The sequence below is a fragment of the Hyla sarda genome, chromosome 1, assembly GCF_029499605.1.
Source record: "Hyla sarda isolate aHylSar1 chromosome 1, aHylSar1.hap1, whole genome shotgun sequence".
Classification (NCBI taxonomy): domain Eukaryota; kingdom Metazoa; phylum Chordata; class Amphibia; order Anura; family Hylidae; genus Hyla; species Hyla sarda.
The window spans coordinates 221,482,917-221,505,346 of record NC_079189.1 but is presented as its reverse complement, the minus strand read 5'-3'; the positions used below and the strand labels follow the sequence as shown (position 1 = coordinate 221,505,346).

General features: G+C 41.4%; 1 protein-coding gene across 3 annotated transcripts in view; it reads right to left on the bottom strand.

Moving 5' to 3' along the window:
• SHROOM3 (shroom family member 3) overlaps positions 1-22,430 on the bottom strand; it is a 339,127-nt gene that overhangs the window by 121,805 nt on the left and 194,892 nt on the right. Inside the window, exon 1 of one of the 3 annotated variants that reach the window (XM_056568791.1) lies at positions 10,126-11,965. The exons of the other annotated variants lie outside the window; for them this stretch is intronic. The gene's annotated coding sequence lies outside the window, so the exon portion shown is untranslated. Of the gene's footprint in view, positions 1-10,125; positions 11,966-22,430 lie in introns of those variants that run through there. 3 annotated transcript variants of the gene reach the window in all.

The following is a 22,430-nucleotide window of genomic DNA, read 5'->3' as shown; positions in this document are numbered from 1 at the left end:
ATGTATACAACAGTTGGGTATGTGGCTGCTTATAAATGTGATTTATGTGCTTTATGGGTGACCCAATGTACAGTATGAAAAGGATTTGGTTAAAGCCAACATTTTGTAGCTGAGAAATATCCCAATTTTTAGAGGTAAACAGCCCATTTGTTGCGTTATGCTGGCCGTGAGCGCATAGTCCCGTTACTTGCTGCTGCCCACATGCAAGCCCCAGTCACTCACCGGGTGTTTCTCCTGCCCCCGCCTCTCTGCTCTGGCGTGCGTGTCCCTGTCCCCTAGGGAGCACACGCCGGAGCTTTAAGATTTAAAGGGCCAGTGTGCTCATTAGTGTAATTCACCTGTGGCTCATTGATAAATTCCTCTACCCTCCTTACTTCCCTGCCGGATCTTTGTTGCCTTGAGCCTGAGAGAAAGCATTCCTGTTATTTTCTTTCTGTGTATCTGATCCTTTGCTCCGCGACCTGACCTTGCTCCTTGCCGCCTGCCTACTGACCATTTGCTATGTTCCTGACTACGCTACTGTGCCGCCTGCCCTGACCTTCTGCTATCCTGACTACAAGCTGCCTTATCCCTCCTGTGCCTCGCATCTCCTCAGCCGCCTGTGTGGTCAAGCTGTGCCAGGGGTAGCGACTTGGGTGCCGCCTGCCGTAGCAAGTCCATCCCACTTTGCGGCGGGCTCTGGTTAAAACCAGCGGCACATTAGACTCCGCTCCCTGGTATGGTCCGAGTCATCTGCCACACAGGTCCAGCGGATCCACATTCACTGGGGTTCCTGTCTTCTGAAACGTGAGTGTTACAACATTGACAGTATTAAAAGGTAATGAACCACATATTGGTTATCTCCATTGACTGAAAATGCTAAAACTATCTGACTACATAAATAGACAATATAATATGTATAGTATATGTGTAATAAATGCATACATACTATGCTACTACTATTACTCATAGTATTTCGGGCCCATTCTTGCCTACTGTAAGAGCCCATGACTGTATTAGTATCTGTTGGATGTTGAAGGGTAAACAGGTGGGCTGCTTTTTCCTGAGGCAAAGAGCGGATGAGTAGCTAGAGAGTAATGCATATATCAGCAGGCCAGAGAGGCCTGTCAGGTCAGCCCATATTCAGTTTAGCTGTGGCTGTGTTGCTGCTAGCTTCTTCCGTTCAGCGATCATTTATTGGCTAAGTTGAAGGCCAGGCTTTCTACTGAATGTACAGAGTAGTTTCAGGGGATGCTATCTGAGTTAGGACAGGATCCCCCTCCCTTGGCAGTCTGTCCTGCCATGGTACTCCTGCATCACAAAGGGGTGATGCCAATTCCCCTTACCAGGACCCACTTCACTTATCAGGGTTGTAGATTTCTTATTATGCTAAGAATACTCCACAACCTTTATCACTCTTTGCCACCATCTGGTGGCCCATCATCCATTCACCATTGTCCGCACCAGCTCGTCTGTAGAAGAAAATTAGCCACTGTCAGACGTAGGTTTAAAAGAAGTTCCTGCTGGAACCACTTCTGGCTTTGGCTCATTTACCACTGCAGGAATTCTGCAGAATTTCTGCAATGTGATCCTAGCTCAAGTAGGGTACAAGTCTTCTTCACCTAGGATGGTGAAAGTGCACTAGGGAGTTATGGGGTTAATGGATAGGCTGCCTTTTTCCCAGACTAAGGCTGGATTGCTAGATAGGACAATATTTTTATCAGCAAACCTGGGAAAGGCTAGTTAGTAAAAAATATCCAAATCCCTACATATTCATGATAAGAAATGCAATGTTTTTAGAAAGTTTTTATCCCTGTTTACTTAGCTGACTGCAATGTTCTTCAGAGATTACAGATCTTAATTATGGAGTATTTTTACAAATATCTGGCAAAGTATAGTCTCTTGCTACAACCCCACAAGACCACAACTGTGTTTCCAGCTATTGCTAAGTCTTGTGCCAATAAAGTAGATACATTTGTGCGTGCTATACAGAATTATAAAAAATTGCAGGAATTACCATAAACATATCCATGTCACAGCAGTGCATACATAGTAGTTTCTGCTAAAACAATGGTTATAAATGTTAAAGGGGTACTCCTGTGGAAAACTTTTTTTTTTAATTAAATTAACTGGTGCCAGAAACAGATTTGTAAATTACTTCTATTAAAACATCTTAATCCTTCCAGTACTTTTTAGGGGCTATATACTACAGAAGAAATGCTTTTCTTTTTGGATTTCTCTGAAGTCACGACCACAGTGCTCTTTGCTGACATCTCTGTCCATTTTTTTGGAAATCCCCATAGCAAACATATGCTGCTCTGGACAGTTCCTAAAATGGACAGCAGAGGTCAGCAGAGAGCACTGTGGTCATGACATCAGAGAAATCCAAAAAGAAAAGCATTTCCTCTGTAGTATACAGCCCATAAAATGTATTGGAAGGATTAAGATTTTTTAATATGAGTAATTTACAAATCTGTTTAATTTTCTGGCACCAGTTGATTTAAAAAAAAAATAAGTTTTCCACGGGAGTAACCCTTTAACCAATGAAAAAATGTAGATTTGAATATTGTATTACTTAACCCCTTAAGGACGCAGCCCTTTTTCACCTTAAGGACTGAGCCCTTTTTCGCAATTATGACCACCGCCACTTTACGAATTAATAACGCGAAAACGCTTTTACCGAATATTCTGATTCTGAGATAGTTTTTTCATGACATATTCTACTTTATTTTGGTGGTAAATTTTCGGAGTTAATTGCATCCTTTTTTGGTAAAAAAAATCCCCAAATTTCATGAAAATTTTGAAAATTTGGCATTTTTCTAACTTTGAAGCTCTCTAATTGTAAGGAAAATGGATATTCCAAATACATTTTATTTATCTTCACAAATACAATATGTCCACTTTATGTTGGCATCATAAAATGGACATACTTTTGCTTTTTGAAAAAATTAGAGGGCTTCAAAGTAGAGCAGCAATTTTCAAAAATGTTATGAAAATTGCTAAATCTGAAGTGACAGATGTTACAGAACTACAACTCCCAGCATGCCTGGGCAGTCGAGGCATGCTGAGAGTTGTAGTTTGGCAACATCTGGAGGGCTACTGTTTGGGCACCACTCCAAACTGTGACCCTCCAGATGTTGCAAAACTACAACTCCCAGCATGCCCAGACAGCCTTTGGCTGTCTGGGCATGCTGGGAGTTGCAGTTTGGCCCCCCTAGTGGTTGCCACAGTAAAGATCGATTTACTTTCACTTTCAATTAAACCCCCCCCCCCCCCCACACTGTCGATTCCCTACCTGAGCAAAGATCCAGCAGGCTCCCGCGAAGATCCCAGGTCCCCAGGCATCTTTTCCTGCTGGTACGGCCTCCATCTTCTTCCCAGAGCCCCTCGACATCCAGGGGCAGGCAAAATGGGGGGTTGCCATGGCAACCCCCTGTCCTGCGCTGCCATTGGTCAGAACTCCGTTCTGACTAATGCCAGGGGATAGGAGGAGATAGCAGCTTTGCGACCTCACTCCTATCCTTTAGGCTGATCGGGGCTGTTGCTGGCAGCTCCGATCAGCCCTATTTTCCGGGTGATCGGGTCACCAGAGACCCGATCAGCCCGGAATTGGAGAAAATAGCATGTCTGAATTGACATGCAATTTTCTCCGATCGCCGACATGGGGGGGTCACAGGACCCCCCTGGGCGATGTGCCAGGGTGCCTGCTGAATGATTTCAGCAGGCATCGGGCTCCGGTCCACAACTGGCTAGCGGTGGGGACCGGATTTCCCACGGGTGTATGGATACGCCCTCGGTCCTTAAGGACTCGGAATGCAGGGCATATCCATACGCCCTGTGTCCTAAAGAGGTTAAAAAAAATCATAACTACATGCAGGAAAATATTATACGTTTAAAATTGTCATCTTCTAACCCCCTATAAGGGGGCAAATTTTTGTGCCGTGATCTGAAGTTTTTATCGGTACTATTATTTTTATATTTTTTATCAAATATCTTTTTATTCAGTTTCACAGAAATAATAAGAAACATGGGCATCAACATTGCCCTTGCTAATGCCAAACAATGGTAACACATCAAAGACTTATAAAACCTAAGAAATACAGTATCACATTATTTTTATATTGATTGGAGTTTTTGATTGCTTTTTATTCATTTTTTCATGATATAAAAAGTGACCAAAAATACACTATATTGGACTATGGAAATTTTTTTGAGCTCACACCATTGACCGCGTGGTTTAATTAACTATATATTTTTATAGTTAAGACATTTCAGCGCAAGGCGATACCACATATGTTTATTTTTATTTACACTTTTTTTAATGAGAAAAGGGGGGAGCTCTTAGCTCTTGCTTCTTGCTGAGGTCCAGTGCAGTCGTGCCTAGTGTGTGTGTCTAGAGTGTTGGAGGCCTCAAAGTCAAGTCCTGCAGCAAAGATCAATCAAGTAAACTAAAGTTACAGTTTCATGAGTCAAGTCAAGTCAGTCCCTGTCATCTGTCAAGTCAGCGTGGTCTGCATTCAATTGTCCAGTCATACTACAAGTCCCAGCAAGATCTTAAGGCCTCTGCGTCACTGGTCACCTCCTTGGGCCCTGGCTGAACTGTATAGACTTTACCAACTGTCTACCCTCAGTAAAGCTACCGTTGTCCGTAACTTGGCGTCGGAGTCTTTATATCCCCCATGCCTAGCCCAAGATCCAGAAGTATACATTTGGGTGGTTTTAGGCTAAACCACGCCCTGGCGTCATAAATACAAGAGGTTAACGCCATCTGCCCCTAGGGTAACAACATTTGCCCCCATCACACCCCGCTACCACACTGACTTGACAGATGACAGGGACTGACTTGACTGAAGACTGACAAAGCTATGACTGTAGCTTACTTGCATTTGATGGTGGCTACAGGCCCAGCAGAGACTTATCTCCAAAGAGAGTGAGCTAGCTCCACCCTGGGCTTTTATGGGGGAGACTAGCAGGGAGTCCATAGGTCACCCCCGGGGTCACCTGGTCACTGATACCTCCTGAGTAACAATCACATGGCATATCACATGGTACAACTCTTAAAGCAACAAGACATTTTATAATACATTACAATGCAGAACGTATGTACAGGGGGGAAACAAGTACAAGGGAGCCCAGGGGACACTGAAGGGAGGCTGCCGGACAGGCCAGCAAGGGTACGGGGTAACACCTCCCATACTGGGCCACCACACCAGTACAGGAGATGTGGAGGAGGCCGTAGGAGGGCAACAACCCATCAGCAGGACCGCTACCTCCGCCTTTGTGCAGGGAGGAGCAGGAGGATCACTGCCAGAGCCCTGCAAAATGAACTCCAGCAGGCCACAAATGTGCATGTGTCCAAACAGTCAGAAACAGACTCCATGAGGGTGGTATGAGGGCTCGACGTCCACAGGTGGGGGTTGTGCTTACAGCCCTACATCGTGCAGGACGTTTGGCATTTGCCAGAGAACAGCAAGATTTGCAAATTCGCCACTGGCGCCCTGTGTTCTTCACAGATGAAAGCAGGTTCACACTAAGTGCATGTGACAGATGTGACAGAGTCTGTAAATGCTGTGGAGAACGTTCTGCTACCTGCAACATCCTTCAGCATGACCGGTTTGGTGGTGGGTCAGTAATGGTGGGGGGTGGCATTTCTTTTGGGGGCCTCACAGCCCTCCATGTGCTTGCCAAAGGTAGCCTGACTACCATTAGGTCCCAAGATGAGATCCTCAGACCCCTTGTGAGACCATATGCTGGTGTGGTATACTAAGGTAACATTTCTTATTTCTCAAATGTGATCATTGTCACTAGGTACAGAAAGATCTGTTCTAGAAGAATTTTCTCCTAGTGGTGCTTGAGGTTTGCAAGTGGCCTCCAGACTCTTGTAGTGGAACAATCCGAAAGGGGGACTTCCTTATTATGTAACACATAGGACTGGAAAGAATCAAAGAAAGTAGTGGAACATATCCAAAGTTTAACATTTGGCTAAATCTTGGTCCAGTTCTGGTCTGAGAATTTATCAACTCTTTGCATAGAGACTGTATTTCTGTTGTGAATCCTATTGATTACGATGGGAACTGCTCATGATTTGTTGTCTTTGTGAGCAGCCAATTCCATATTGTCTGCTGTAAGAAGACACACTGATAGAGTAATTAATGTGCAAGTAGAAGGATATCTAGGAAATAGTGATCATTATATAATACATTATAACTTGTTCTTCAATAAGGGAATCTCTCGAGGGGCCACAAAAACAATGAACTTTAGGAAGGCAAAGTTCGATCAACTCAGAGAAGCCCTTAACAATATAAAATGGGATGTCGTCAAAAACAAGAATACTGACACTAAATGGGAGACTTTTTCAAAATATCTTAAATTCTCACTGTAAGATGTATATACCTTATGGGAATAAAAGGGTCAGAAATAAAAGTAAACCAATATGGATGAATAAGAACGTTAAAGGGGCAATAAATAACAAAAATAAAGTATTTAAACTACTAAAACAGGACAGCAGTGAAGAAGCACTAAAAAGCTATAGAGAAAAATGTAAAATATGTGAAAAAAAAAAACAGATGAAAGCCGCAAAAATAGAGACAGAAAGACTCATTGCCAAAGAGAGTAAAACTAACCCCAAAATGTTCTGTAACTATATAAATAGCAAAACGTATATAAATAGTCGAAAATGAAAGTGTAGGCCCCTGAGGAAGAAATTATAAACGAGGATAAGGAAAAAGCAAATATATTAAACAAATTCTTCTCCACTGTATTCACCGAGGAAAATGAAATGACAGGTGAAATACAGCGAGATAAGGTAAACTCCCCAGTACAGGTCACCTGTCTAACCCAGGAAAAAGTACAGTGCCTCCTACAAAAAATCTAAATAAACAAATCACCAGGTCCAGATGGCATTCACCCCCGTGTTCTAAAGGAATTAAGTAATGTAATAGACAGACCCCTATTTTTAATATTCAGGGACTCTATAGTGACAGGGACTGTTCCCCAGGACTGGCACATGGCAAATGTGGTGCCAATATTTAAAAAGGGGACAAAAGGTGACCCAGGGAATTATAGACCTGTTAGTTTAACCTCTGTTGTATGTAAATTGTTTGAGGGTTTTCTAAGGGATGTTATTTTGAAGTTTCTTGATAAAAATAAATGTATGACTCCATATCAGCATGGCTTTATGAGGGATCGGTCCTGTCAAACTAACCTGATCAGCTTTTATGAGGAGGTGAGCTCCAGACTGGACCAGGGGCAATTGCTGGATGTCATATATCTGGATTTTTCCAAAGCATTTGATACGCTTCCACATAAAAGGTTGGTGCATAAAATGAGAATGCTTGGACTCGGGGAGAATGTGTATAAGTGGATAAGTAACTAGCTCAGTGATAGGAAACAGAGGGTGGTTATTAATGGTACTTATTCTGATTGGGTGACTGTTACTAGTGGGTTACCACAGGGGTCCATCTTGGGTCCTGTCCTATTTAATATATTCATTAATGACCTTGTAGAGGGGTTTGAATAGTAAAGTAGCAAGATTTGCAGATGATACTAAACTCTGTAAAGTGGTTAACACAATAGAGGACAGTGCACTGTTACAAATGGATCTGGATAGGTTGGAAGTTTGGGCTGGGAAGTGGCAGATGAGGCTCAACACTGATAAATGCACATGAGGTTATGCACATGAGGGAAGAAAAATTCGGGCTGGGAATATGTATTAAATGGGAGAACACTTGGGACGACTGACATGGAAAAGGACTTGGGAGTCTTAGTTAATAGTAAATTTAGCTGTAGTGACCAGTGTCGGGCAGCTGCTTCCAAGGTAAATAAAATCATGGGGTGCATTAATAGGGGAATAGATGCCCACGACAAGGAAATAATTCTACCGCTGTACAAATCACTAGTCAGACCACACATAGAATGCTGTGTACAGTACTGAGCAACAGTGTACAAGATAGATATAGTGGAGCTGGAGAGGGTTCAAATGAATTGTGCTGCATATACTGTATTAGATTTGTCTACTACTCTCTAGAATGATTTTCTTCATGTAGTTAACCACTCGATCAGCCTATTTTTAGCATGTAAAGCTTTGTAGTGTCTTATACTAAAGCACACTTCTGGCATACCTCAAAGTGACAGCCTTATTACACGTCAATCAGTTGATAGCACATAGTCCTAAAGCAAGGTATGAGCGAATGCACATATTTTCTTTTCAGTAGTTATAATAAATTTACCCCAGATTTCTTTGGAATGCAGTCTGTAGAGGTTGAGTAGTGGATAAAGAGTATTGAATGTAATATAAGAACTACAGATATGGTTGAGGTGAGTTTCTAAAGCTGACCATACCCTTTAGATAGCTGTTGGCCAAATGCATATTCAGCGAACTGCTGTTTCATCTAATCACCCTCATATACATGCACACTCATTCCAACTGATCATGCATTTATTTTCAAAGGAAAGAGGGAGGGAGCTATTGAAAGACACCTCTGATGACAGCATATCTTTCCAGGAAGAAAAGAATGGGGCACTTGCATTCCACATGCCAGTCCTTATCTCCAACCATCAGGGGACAATTGGGAGCATGCCATATACACTAGAGGGCCATAGAAATGAGGTCATGTAGTCCAAACAACTGGTTATTGAGAGCATTTAAAGGGGTACTCTGGGAGCTGGTGAAAAAAAGATATTTTTCAACCACAGGTCCCCAACAACTTCCATTGCATCTCATTTTGGTCCCCTGCCACTCATCTCTTCTGCCTTCTTCCAAGACAAGAGGTCAGAGCAGGACCTACTGCCTTCCAGTCGTTAACCATAGCAGCGTCCCGTCTCAGTCAGTGATTTTTTAAGTGGGCAGATGCTGCTCTGATCATTCATCTTTGAAGCAGGCAGAAGAGATGAGAAGTGAGGGACTGGCAGGGGTTGCAACATTAAGAGCTGTGGGAGAACAGGGGTAGGTAAGTTTTTTTTTGTTTTTTTTAACCAGCCCAAGCATTACAGAAATAATTAATCAACACCAGAGAACCCCTTTAAACATGACACCCTGGTCTCATAATGGGAAATATAGATTGGACAGGTGAGATTTCTACCTGTATGATTATTTGTGTTCATAGGACAAGCATCACAGCATATATCTGGCAGCTGCTTATTTCCCTATGCCCATTGAAATAATGTTCTTACTTGAACAAGCCTAACTAGCACTTTCATAGGAAAGTCATTTCGGCTGACAGCTACAAACAAGATACTGTATATTCACTATGCACTTCCATTTAGCACTCCTTCTATGGCTACACAAACAGCCCTTGATTTACAAGATTCTACGTACTAAATCTTTTCTTCATTTATGTATCTTACACAGAAATGTAACACTTGACTAACAAGTTTCTAAAACTTACACAACATATCTGTTAACAGATACCAGAATTCAGCTATGTCACCACATACACCTGTTCATAGAGAAGTGTAGAAACACAGGAACAATCTCGTTCTTGCTATAACAAAGTATGGTCACAGTAGACTGGTGTCATTCTGACAGTTATAACAGCAAATATGCAATACTAATAATTCAATATAACTTAAACAACCAAATGATATTAATAAAATGATGTTTTCTAGCAGTGACTGTATGACCAGCCTTTAAGTGTGTGCTTGTTACAAGGAAAGACCATAAGTACTAGTTCTGGCCAAGCAGAAATGATAAATGTAAATTCAACTGTGCAGTTCCTTAATCTGACTTGTTTATTGGGTTGCTACGGCAAGTGTTAACAATATGTAAACCAACAGTACCAGCAACAGAAATGGTATCAATAAGAATAGCAACAATGACGACAACAACAACAATAACAACAACAACAACATAATAATAATTATTATAATAGGGGTAGAAATAGAGCTTAAAAGTAAGGTATAGGTTACTCCGAGCACTAGACTCACTAAGACTCTCTATGTCTCTATGAAAATATTTAGAAGAGTAATACCCAAAAGCATTATCTCACTGTCAGATTTCTCCCATGATATAAATATATATATATATATATATATATATATATATATATATATATGTGTGTGTGTGTGTGTGTAGAAGCCAAGTTCGTCCCTACTGTAATCATAATTGATACATGAATTATCAATTTCTGAACAAATAATGATCCTTACCATTTTTACACAGTGTCCCATGGGTGAAAATTTGAAGGTGTCTTGGACTCGCAATGACTGCGGGAAAGCCAGACAAGGCAGGAGAAGCAGCCTCCAAGCTATATGACAGCAGAGAAACAGACTTATTGGTAGTAAAAGTCCACAGGCAGCTCTTTTTGTACATAGAATATAACAAACACACGGCAGGAGCCTCCGATCCAATGTATCATCCAACATGGACAAGCAGAAAGGAGCTTACAAGAGCTCAGAGCATGCATCTCTCTCAGGAACCTGTGGACAGGACTTTCTCTTTTCCAACATTGAGACTGCAAGGCAATAAGAGGCAGCACTTTGTCACAAGTGAATGATTTTCTCCTCCTCCCCCCTCTCCTCCACATCACTCTACCACAACCAGGTAATCCCACAAGGAGGCTGGCCCGGATTGGCTGCCAGTCCAGAGAACTGGATTTGCATTACAATGGAGATGAAGGCCCTTGTAAAGTTGGAAAATGGAATCTGGCACTCAAAAGTCAGGAGCTTCCCTCCCCCTTCGGCTTCTTATTGCATGCATGAATTTCATCCCCAGCAATAGTTATAGAAGGAAAGGATACAGACCAGGGGCCTATCTACTGGATATCTTATCAGTGTCCACAAGTAGCAGCTGCCGGAGGTAAAAAGTTCATCCCAAATGAAGAGATTCAGGAGTAAGGGGGGAAAATAAACAATCAACTCTTAAAGTCTTCCTGGATGAAATAGATCCCAGTTCTAAGCATGTTTATCACTGCCATAAATAAGCCAAGCTAAACCTTACGGAAAACAACTGCATAAATGGAATATAGAAATTGGGAACAAGACTTAACAGACAGACTTTTCAGCTTTATCATCTATGTATACACTTTACCAGATTTAGTATAACTTTGATTCTAATCCTTATGAGCAGTGCCATAATATGGCTCCATTTAACATATAAGCATAGAAGACCACCATAGATTTCTATAGGGCCCTCCTACACTGCACAAGGTTTACAAAAAAAAATATTGTAATGTTTTATTCAATACTATATTATATTCTCTATATTGTATTATAATATATTATATGCTCTATATTATATTGTACTATATTACATTCTCTGACATATGGCTCCACCTGGATGCCTCTAGTACAGTGATGGCGAACCTTTTTGAGCCCAAGTGCCCAAACCGTAATGCACGCCAACTTTTTTTCCCTTAAAGTGTCAGCACAGCAATTAAATTAGGTTTAAGTTTAGAAAAAACTACTTAGGTAGGCAGTATGTTCCCCCACATTAGGTCGTAGTTTCCCCACATTAGGTTGTAGTTCCCACACATTAGGTAGGCAGTATGCTCGCCCACATTAGGTAGACAGTATGTTCCCCCACATTAGGGTGGCAGTTCCACCCACATTAGGGTGGTAGTTCCCCCCACATTAGGGTGGCAGTTCCCCCCCACATTAGGGTGGCAGTTCACCCACATTAGGGTGACAGTTCCCCCCACATTAGGGTGGCAGTTCCCCCCCCCCCCCACATTAGGGTGGCAGTTCCCCCCACACTAGGGTGGCAGTTCCCCACATACTAGTGTGGCAGCTCCCTCCACATTAGGTGCAGTATAGCTCCCCCACAGATATACAGCCTTCAATCAGTGACGTCCCTGCATGCGCTACCTCCCGGCGGCCCCTGTGTTTTTAAAGTTAACGCAGGGCCACAGAAAAGTAACCGGGACATCCTTGTGTCCCTGGCGAACTATGGCCACGTGCCCACAGAGGGGGCTTGGCGTGCCATCTGTGGCACGCGTGCCATAGGTTCGCCACCACTGCTCTAGTATGTACCACAGCTCTTTCATATATACTTGAGGTCTTAAAACATATGAAAACATTTTAAAATTATGTTAGGTTTATAATTATTCATATATATATATATATATATATATATATAGAGAGAGAGAGAGAGAGAGAGAGAGAGAGAGAGAGAGAGAGAGAGAGAGAGAGAGAGAGAGAGAGAGAGAGAGTTCATATAAATCCGCAGCACACAGGTCCAATATGGTGAAAAAGAAAAAACTTTATTCCATCATGTGAATGTCATACAGCGACGTTTCTGCTGGCTCTCCCAGCCTTTCTTGAGCTTGAGAAAGGCTGGGAGAGCCAGCAGAAACGTTGCTGTATGACATTCACATGATGGAATAAAGTTTTTTCTTTTTCACCATATTGGACCTGAGTGCTGCGGATTTATATGAACTCTCTGTGAATTGGGACCCCTGACCAAGGTCTGGTTCTGCGTGCACCCACGGATATTGAGCTCAAGGGAGTGCTGTTTCTCTTTGGATTACTATATATATATATATATATATATATATATATATATATTTATTTATGTCAGGTTTATAATTCTGGTGTATCGTAAATAGAGGAATAGCTTGGGCCACCTCTGTGATGTTTGTAGGTCCCGATTGCTGGACCCTCTTCTGTTATTTCTGTATGATCTTACTGGGCAACTGAAAGATTTTTTGACTACAAGGCTAGCTTCACACTTAGAATTTCCGGATGGAGATATTACATACAGAGATTCCGAGTGTGCCCAGTGCCGACTGAATCAGTTGGTGTTAGGACCATGCGGACATTGTCGTCCCAACAAACGGCTCATTCTTTAGGTGGCAGAATTTCACTGGCAGATATTCTGCAGCTAAAATTCCGTAGTGTGCACTGTGCAGCAGAATCCCATTGTGCAGCGGAATCAGCTGCATCAGAATTTTCAACTCAATTTCCTAAGCAGAATTCCAGATGGAAATTCCATAGTATGAACCTTGCCTTAGGGAGTCCCTTCAATTCATATCTACTGTATATCTATATCCTTACATAATGAACTCCTTTTGTTTCTAGTTGTGACAGCTATTTAAACATAAAGCTATATTAACTCACAGTTTTTTTTTAGCCGTTTTTTTTTTTTTTTTTTTTTTAAATAGTAACATTAAACTGAAAAAAGGGACCAAAAGCAAACAATGGTTGAAGAATGATGTGTGTGTGAACAAAAAAATGGCAGAAAATATGACCTGCTGGTGAAATAGCAGATACTACAGATAACATCACATAGTGTCCTCCATGGTTGATTTGCAGGTACATGGACACTGTCATTAGATATCAGCTGGTACAAAGGATCAGTAGGATTGACAGTCAGCCTATCAGAGTGTTTAATACAATATATGGATCTTCAGACCTTTGCTCATCGTTTGCTATATTACAGTCAATGTGATAGCTTACAGCTGGGTAGAATTCTAGCAATTGCCCCAGCACAGACAATGAAATGTCACATGATTTTAAAATTACTGCTGGAAATTTCTATGGACATCTGAATGATTATACTGATATGTGATGTATGAATTGTGGCCCAGTGTCATAGAGAGAGCATTATATATAAAATGTCCTACAACATGTTGGAATAACTTGAAGGAAATCTGTCATCAGTGTCATCCACACTTAACCTGTTGGTATATGTTTGCAGTGTGGATGACACTGATGAAAATTATACTAAGGCTGGGCTCACATGGCAGAATGTCCGCACGGAAAATCTCCATGACATGTCTGCACTAGGACCCAACGGGAATGTGCCATCTCATGATCGTAATGCATTCCGTGTGGAGTCCACAGAAAGAATGGACAGGTTCATTCTTTCTGCAGACAGCGGAATCGGAATCTCTGTGCCAGAATCATCTGGTGTGGAAATTCCACTGCGTGCACTTAGGTTAAGAGTATACAGACCCTGGAACCCTAGAAAACAATAGAACTAACCACTAATCCCCGAAATTACCCATTAATAAACATAAATCAATGTTTTCAATATCTAATACTTAATATTTATCTCTAATATACTTTTATTATTTTTTTTTCATTAAAAAGGTTTAATTTACATTTAAAAACCGGCTACTGAAAAAGGACTGATTTTGGAGTGGCAATCAGTCCTTTTTCAGTTTGGCTGCACTCACTCCCTGCCTGTCAATCAGACAGGCGGGAGCGAGCGCATTGGCATCCCGGCCACTGGCTGGGAGGCCACTCCTCCCGTACATCGCCGCTGCCTCGTTGCCGCCGCTGTCCCTGCACGCCCGCTGCCGGACTCTGCAATAACTGCAAGTGTAATGAGGGAACGGGGTATGCGGGGCGGGGCGGGGGGGGGGGAGGAGGGAACGGGCTAGTGCCGTAGCAGGGGGGGGGAACGGGCTAGCAAAAAAAAAATAGGATGGTGGGAGCTACCCTTTAACCATTTACTACTTTACTAGTGGCCCGCCTAGCGTTTGAGGAGTTCCAACTATGCACCTTTGCATTTTTGTCCTTGTGCTCATTTTCTTTCTGCCTTCCATGCAATTTTAACTTGGATTACAATAAATAGGTCCTGGCTCCACCCTTCCTTGTTCCCAGGTTTGTAAATTACTTCTATTAAAAAATCTTAATCCTTTCAATAACTATCAGCTGCTGAAGTTGAGTTGTTTTCTGTCTGGCAACAGTGCTCTCTGCTGACATCTCTGCTTGTCTCGGGAACTGCACAGAGTAGAAGAGGTTTGCTATGGGAATTTGCTTCTAAACTGGGCGGTTCCCGAGACACGTGTCATCAGAGAGCACTTAGACAGAAAAGAACAACTCAACTTCAGCAGCTCATTAGCACTGAAAGGATTAAGATTTTTTAATAGAAGTAATTTACAAATCTGTTTAACTTTCTGGAGCCAGTTGATATATATAAAAAAAGGTTTTTTCCTGGATAACCCCTTTAAATGTAATTTTCCTGTTTGAAAAGTACCTATCAGATGCTGTATACTACCAAGGAAGTTGAGTTGTTCTTTTCTGTCTGACCACAGTGCTCTCTGCTGACACCTCTGTCTGTATCAGGAACTGTCCAGAGCTGTAGAGGTTGGCTATGAGGATTTGCTCCTACTCTGGACAGTTCCTGACATGGACAGAGGTGTCAGCAGAGAGCACTGTGGTCAGACAGAAGATGACTCTAGAAAGAAATGCAACTTCCTCTTTAGTTTAAGCAGCTGATAAGTATTGGAAGAATTAAGATTTTTATATAGAAGTAACTTACAATTCTGTTTAACTTTCTGGCTACCAGTTGATTTAAAAAAATATATGTTTGTAATGAAGTACCCCTTTTAATCTCTCATTTTGGGGATCTGTTTTGGCAATTCCAACACTGCAACATTCTAAGCACTGTGTGAACTATCTTTGAATAAATAAATAGCCACCATTTTATGTACAGCAGCATTCTTACAAGACAAATGTGGGAAATGTTTACCAAACCCAGCCTCACATAAATCAGCTGGAGAAGGACCCTGCTCTGGGAAGACAATTGTGGGGGCACTTAGCTTAATAACTTCCATTACATGAGAACAATAACAACAAAGTGACAAAGTGGTTTTTAAGCACAAAAAAAGACAGACAGGTTTAACTAACAAACACAATTAACACATGATATATAACCATCCAAAAAACCAATAGATATGTTGTACCATGATAATATCTAGGCAGGGATATGTACACTACTATTGTAGTGTTTTTGAGATTAAATGTCTTTGCAGTTTTTATTGTTTGGCACCAGTCACAGTTTATCATTAGCCCAGACCATCAATTTGCATATTCCTATGGCTAAACCCTGAGAAAAGCCACTAAAACACAGTTCGGTACATATAGGATTACAATAAGGTACAGACACCCATTTAGCTAATGATCCATTGTAATGTAAAGTACAGTATGTCAGGTCATTTCTTGGAAACTTATGGTGCCCATGCATGCCCAGACACGTCAACATTTTTTATTGGCAAGGGGTCTCAATCCCGAGATCCCCCTTAAATCACTAGTTATAAACCAGGGAGCTTTACTGCAGTGATACTCTCTCCCCGGCTTTCAATCAAATCTGACCTTTTTGCTATGTAAATCTATGTAGCGGCCAGAAGATCCAACCTTTTTGCTTCAAAGTCTTAAATAGCGTAACGGTCAAATTTGATTGACAGTTGGAGAGCGAGCAAAGTGCTGCAGCGAACCTACCTGGCAGATAAACTTTTGACATTACTTGACAACGTCCTTTAAAGTTAATGAAAATGGACAATTCCAGCTAAAATAATTGTTTGTCGGGTAAGATATAACAACAAGCAATAATTTTAGCCAGCCAATAGCAGACTGTTATCATCTGAAAAGAAGTCAGCCATGTTTAGAATTCTCGGGAGATAGTAAATTGAATTATCTTAAAGTGGTACTCCGCTGCTCAGCGTTTGGAACAAACTGTTCCAAACGCTGCAGCCAGGAGCTTGTGACGTCACAGCCCCACCCCCTCATGCCGTCACGCCCCGCCCCCTCAATGCAAGTCTATGGGAGGGGGCGTGGTTGCTAAGTTCAGGAAAATTTTCACCCATGAATAATCTTTTGGAAAAGAATATACATATTTATCAAAACTTGTTCAGAAGAAAGGTTGACCAGTTGCCCATAACAACTAATCAGATTGCTTCTTTCATTTAAAAAAAGGTAAAACTACCAGCATAAAACACTGATAAAGATAGTAAAATGGAAAATTAGAAAAAAACACCACAAAAAATTCAAATTTTTATATAAATATTGTAAAATAAACTATTTTTTTCAACTATTTTACAGGGCCTTAAAGGGGTACTCCACCCCTAGACATCTTATCCCCTATCCAAAGGATAGGGGATAAGATTTCTGATCGCGGGGGTCCCGCCGTCCCCGCAATATTGCATGTGGCACCCACCTCTTTCTTGTCCGGAAGCGCTGGAGGGTCTGGGTCGCGACCATGGGAACGGAAGTCCGTAACATCACGACTCCGCCCCTGTGTGATTTCACGCCCCGCCCCCTCAATGCAGGTCTATGGGAGGTGGTGTGACGGCTAAGTTCAGGAAAAATTTCCACCCATGAATGATCTTTTGGAAAAGAGTATTCTCAAAATATTTGATGTTTGAAGTGTTTTAATAGTAATACACATATTTATCAAAACTTGTTCAGAAGAAAGGTTGACCAGTTGCCCATAGCAACCAATGAGATTGCTTCTTTAATTTAAAAAAAAGGTAAAACTACCAGCATAAAACACTGATAAAGATAGTAAAATGGAAAATAAGAAAAATCACCACTAAAAATTCAAATTTTTACGCCCCCTCCCATAGACTTGCATTGAGGGGACGGGGCGTGACGTCACACGGGGGCGAAGTCGTGACGTCACGGACTTCCGTTCCCATGGTTGCGACCCAGACCCTCCAGCGCTTCCGGACAAGAAACAGGTGGGTGCTGCATGCAATATTGCAGGGTCCCCAGCGGCGGGACCCTCGCGATCAGACATCTTATCCCCTATCCTATGGGGTGGAGTACCCCTTTAAGCTTTAATGCCTGGAAATGCTAATGTAAAGTTAAGGAAGTCTGCAAACTCAAATTACAACTCAAGTTACAACAAGGATTTAGTGTCACATCAGGATAAGTACTTTAGAGAAAAGCTCTAGGCAGCCCCAGTGAAGCTCTGAGGACTCTCGGACCCTCATACAACTGATCCAATGTCTATTACTCTCCTTCCTCATACATCTCATTAATGCTTATTTAGATTTGTCACAGCCACCGCCACTGAAGAGATGGGTGCTGGCACATGCCCCAATCGGTTGCTTATATGATTCACACAGATAATTCAGCAACCTTGAACAAAAAACCTAGACAACAGCAGAACGAGTGGAGTCAGTTTCTGGGCTTCTCTAGTGGTGGCTTTACGGAAATGTACTACCAGTAAATTACATCATTGACGCTCCTGTCTGTACAGCTGCCAGCCTATGTAAATTTATTTTACAGGAGTTGGCATCGTGCAACTGAACCCGATCTCAACATTAACCTAATAATGTCACTAATGAACATTTTGGCTGAGCATTTCTATCTGTGTCAACATATTAGTTGATCAATGTCACACCTCATTGTGTAACCAGATAGATAGTGTGTTAAAAGTGAAGCAGAAATGTAACAATGATGCAACAGTTTTTTTTTTTTTTTTTTACAAAGTAGAATCCAATTGATATTGATACAGTATGTATAAACTAGAGCAATAGCCACCGGCAAAACAATTAAAGGGGTACTCCGGTGGAAAACATTTTTTTTTAATCAACTGGTGCCAGAAATTTTAAAGTGAATTGCAAATAACTAACTTCTGCTGTATACTACAGAGAAAGTTGAGTTGTTCTTTTCTGTCTGACCACAGTGCTCTCTGCTGACACCTCTGTCCATGTCAGTAATTGTTCGGAGCACGAAAGGTTTTCTAGAGCACTTTACTCAGACAGATAAGAAGAACTTCTTCTGTAGTATACAGCAGCTGATAAATCCTGGAAGGATTACGATTAGAAGTAATTTACACATCCGTTATCTTTCTGGAGCCATTTGATGAAAAAAATAGTATCCACCGGAGTACTCCTTTAAGCTACTAAAACCTATGTACACTTTTTGTATCACTACATTGCATCCAGTTGGAATCTTCAGATATACACACCATGGGCCTTATTTACAAATTGCCATTGTTTCCCATAACAACCCGTCACAGCTCAACTATTGTGTTTAAAATTAAATCTGAGTTCTGATTGGTTGCTGTGGACAACAGGAACAATTTGCCTGTTAGACAGTTTTGATAAATAAAACTATTTGGGCCTCATTAAAGAGGTACTCCGGTGGAAAACTTTCTTTTTTTTTTTTTTTTAAATGAACTGGTGCCAGAAAGTTAAACAGATTTGTAAATTACTTCTATTAAAAAAATCTCAATCCTTTCAGTACTTTTTAACAGCTGTTTGCTACAGAGGAAAATTTTTATTTTTAGAATTTCTTTTTTGTGTTGTCCACAGTGCTCTCTGCTGACACCTCTGTCCGTGTCAGGTACTGTCCAGAGCAGGAGAAAATCCCCATAGCAAGCCTATGCTGGACAGTTCCTGACACGGACAGAGGTGTCAGCAGAGAGCACTATGGACAAGACAAAAAAGAAATTCAAAAAGAAAAGAATTTCCTCTGTAGCATACAGCTGCTAAAAAGTACTAAAAGGATTAAGATTTTTTTAACAGAAGTAATTTACAAATCTGTTTAACTTTCTGGCACCATTCTTTAAAAAAAATAAAAATAAATAAATAAACAAAAGTTTTCCACTGGGGTACCCTTTTAATTAAAAGTTTCTAAAACAAAAACTTTTTGTCCAGAGCAACCAGAGTTTAGCTTTCATTTGAACAGAACAATTTAGGAAATGATAGTGGAACCCTATGGGCAACAAATAAGGCTTTTCTTATAAACCTTTTTGTGATTCTCCAGTTGGGTACATGGAATTACCACCAATCGCATGCAGCCAGTGCACTGTGCAGCTTGTACCATCTTGGGAGAAGCCTCAAAAACTGCAATAAGGCTATTAATGATGAAATAGTCAATCCAGTTTATATGCAGGAGACATTGCGTTCTTGAATACATTTCACCTTTCAACAAAACTCAAACATTTTAAAATGTACAGTATCTGTTTAGCTTGTTCAGTCAAATATTTGGTCTGTATTGCTGTAGGCCAGACATGATACATGATGCACAGCTGCTGCACTTACCTTGGGGTTAAACCTACTTAACTTATCTACAGTGATCTGATCAGAACTGGGCCTGTTATACCCAAGAGTAGCCTTTTAAAGCTCCTGAAGCAGATTGTACTTCTTTGTCCATAGGGAAGAATTTTAACAGCTTAAAGGGGTACTCCACCCCTAGACATCTTATCCCCTATCCAAAGGATAGGGGATAAGATGTCTGATCGCGGGTCAATGCAAGATGTCTGATCCCCTTAATGCAAGTCTATGGGAGGGGGCGTGACAGCCATCACACCCCCTCCCATAGACTTGCATTGAGGGGACGGAGCGTGATGTCACGGACTTCCGTTCCGTTGGTCGGGACCCAGACCCTCCAGCGCTTCCGGAGCAGAAAAAGGTGGGTGCCGCAGGCTATATTGCGGGGGTCCCCAGCGATGGGACCCCCGCGACCAGACATCTTATCCCCTATCCTTTGGATAGGGGATAAGATGTCTAGGGGTGGAGTACCCCTTTAAAAGTAGACCATGCAGGCAGAAGATGCACCAGATTAATTACAGTGGATGATGTTGTGTGGTATATTTGACACATCTTGCCTTATGCCAGTCTTGTCTGCTTTACTATTGGTGAAGTTGGGCACATTTTAACACTCTTTTTAGCGTCTGTCTCATCTCTAGACACTGGCATAAACTGCCTTGTGAGCAAAAAAAAAATTCTAGAACACATAATAAAGCTGGCAAAAGACATGTATGCCAGTGTTTTCTTTACCTTAAATTGAGTTAAAATTCTGGTACATTTACTTCTGTAAATCTCCCCCTATCACATTAGTGTAACCACCGTTGATACAATCATTGGCATTCAGTAGCATTCACCAGAGGTCAGTTATTGGTATCAAACAAATATGTGTAAATGGTGATATCACTTCTTCCGTCAAGACACCCATGCCCTTTTAAGGATAACTATTTAACAGATACATCATTAAAGGGGTTCATCTGGTGCTTACACATCTTGTCCCCCATCCAAAGGATAGGGGATAAGATGCCTGATCGTGGGAGTCCCGCAGCTGGGGACACCCGTGATCTTGCACGCGGCACCCCATTTGTAATCAGTCCCCGGAGCGTGTTCACTCCGGGTCTGATTACGGGCGACTACAGGGCCGGCGGCGTGTGAGGTCACGCCTCTGCCCCCGTGTGATGTCACGCTCCGCCCCTCAATGCAAGCCTAGGGGATGAGATGTGTAAGCACCGGAGAACCCCTTTAAAGAGTACCTGTCACTAAATAAACTTTTCTAAACTAACTCAGGCTATGTTCTCTAACTACTCCAAACACCCCTCCACCCTTAAAAAAAAATGTCAGAGCTTTTAAAAGCTGTGTATCATACTTTCTTGCTCACATTTTAAGTCTGTGCAGCTTTCACTGAGGCTTTGTTCAGCTTTCAGTCTGAGTAGCTTTCAGTGAGGCTCTGTGCAGCTGTCAATCAAGCTCAGTGCAGAGAAACACTTCCTGAGTTTGGTCTTCTGCCATTACAAGCAGGAGATCAAAATCTGAGATTTTGACCAGGAATGTGTTCTGGACAAGAAGGGAGACCCCTGGTGGCCAGAAGTATACAGCAGAAAAAAAAATACAGCAGAAAAACTAACATAAAACATTTTTTTTTTTTTTTTTTTATGGAAGCCAATTACAAAAGTTATTTATTTGGCATAAGGAAGTCATGTTTAATGACAGTGCCCATTTAAGGGAACAACATCTATGCAAAAAACAAAACAAAAACAACAACTGTTAACTTGTTGCAAAGCCCTCATTTTTTTTTTTTACAGACACAATTTTTTTTACTAATTGTAGAACGGTATCAAGCTGTAAACATCAGTCACAAGAACAACAAATATTCATGTTTATATAAAAAAGACAAAAAATAGACAATGGCGGCTCACTCACACTTGTCACCGAGTGCTAACTCCCAGTACCACCTTAAAATATTGATATTTATGTATAAACAGAAAAAAGTGGGGTTAACCCCTCTAGGCTACACAGTCAGACTTGTCTAGAGATGTTTGGTTATATCGATCGTGGTATATACTACTATTGTATGCGTATGTGCGCAATATCTTTATGGCATTGCCAAATTATGTGGTAAAATAATAAAATGCGGCAGTATATAATAATTGTCCCTATTGCAATAGAGCTATATCTTCTTTATGGTGCGTATTTATATATTTCACATACACTTGTGTTAATAAAGTATGTTTATTTATTACTTATTTAAAAATTTTTTACAGCTTAAACGTATACTTGTTGCATAAGAGAGAAAGGACAGATATATAGAAAATAAGAATTTTTTTTATAATAAATGTGCCAAAAATAAATAAATAAAAGTAACAAGGTCCTCTTGTAATTAAACCTCATTTAGGTATGCAGCTGGTACAATTAAATCTCCCTTAGAGGACACCTCCCAATAGCGGACAGTTTTTAATTCCCCAGCAGAGTCCCATAAGAGTTAATGTATTTGCACCCTACGAATAGGGGACATTCACAATAGTGGACGCGGACACACCCATTAGGGGACAATAGGGGACAAAACACTCCCAATAGGGGACAAAACACTCTCATTAGGGGACAAAACTTTAGGGGACAACCAGGCCCATGTGCCAGCCCTACCTTATACTCAGGGCTGCTGTCAGGGGGCACAGCCAATACCCCAGTAAGGGGCCCAAGCTCTCAGCGGGCCCAGGCCCCCACTGCACCCCTCTGCACAAGCCCCAGCCC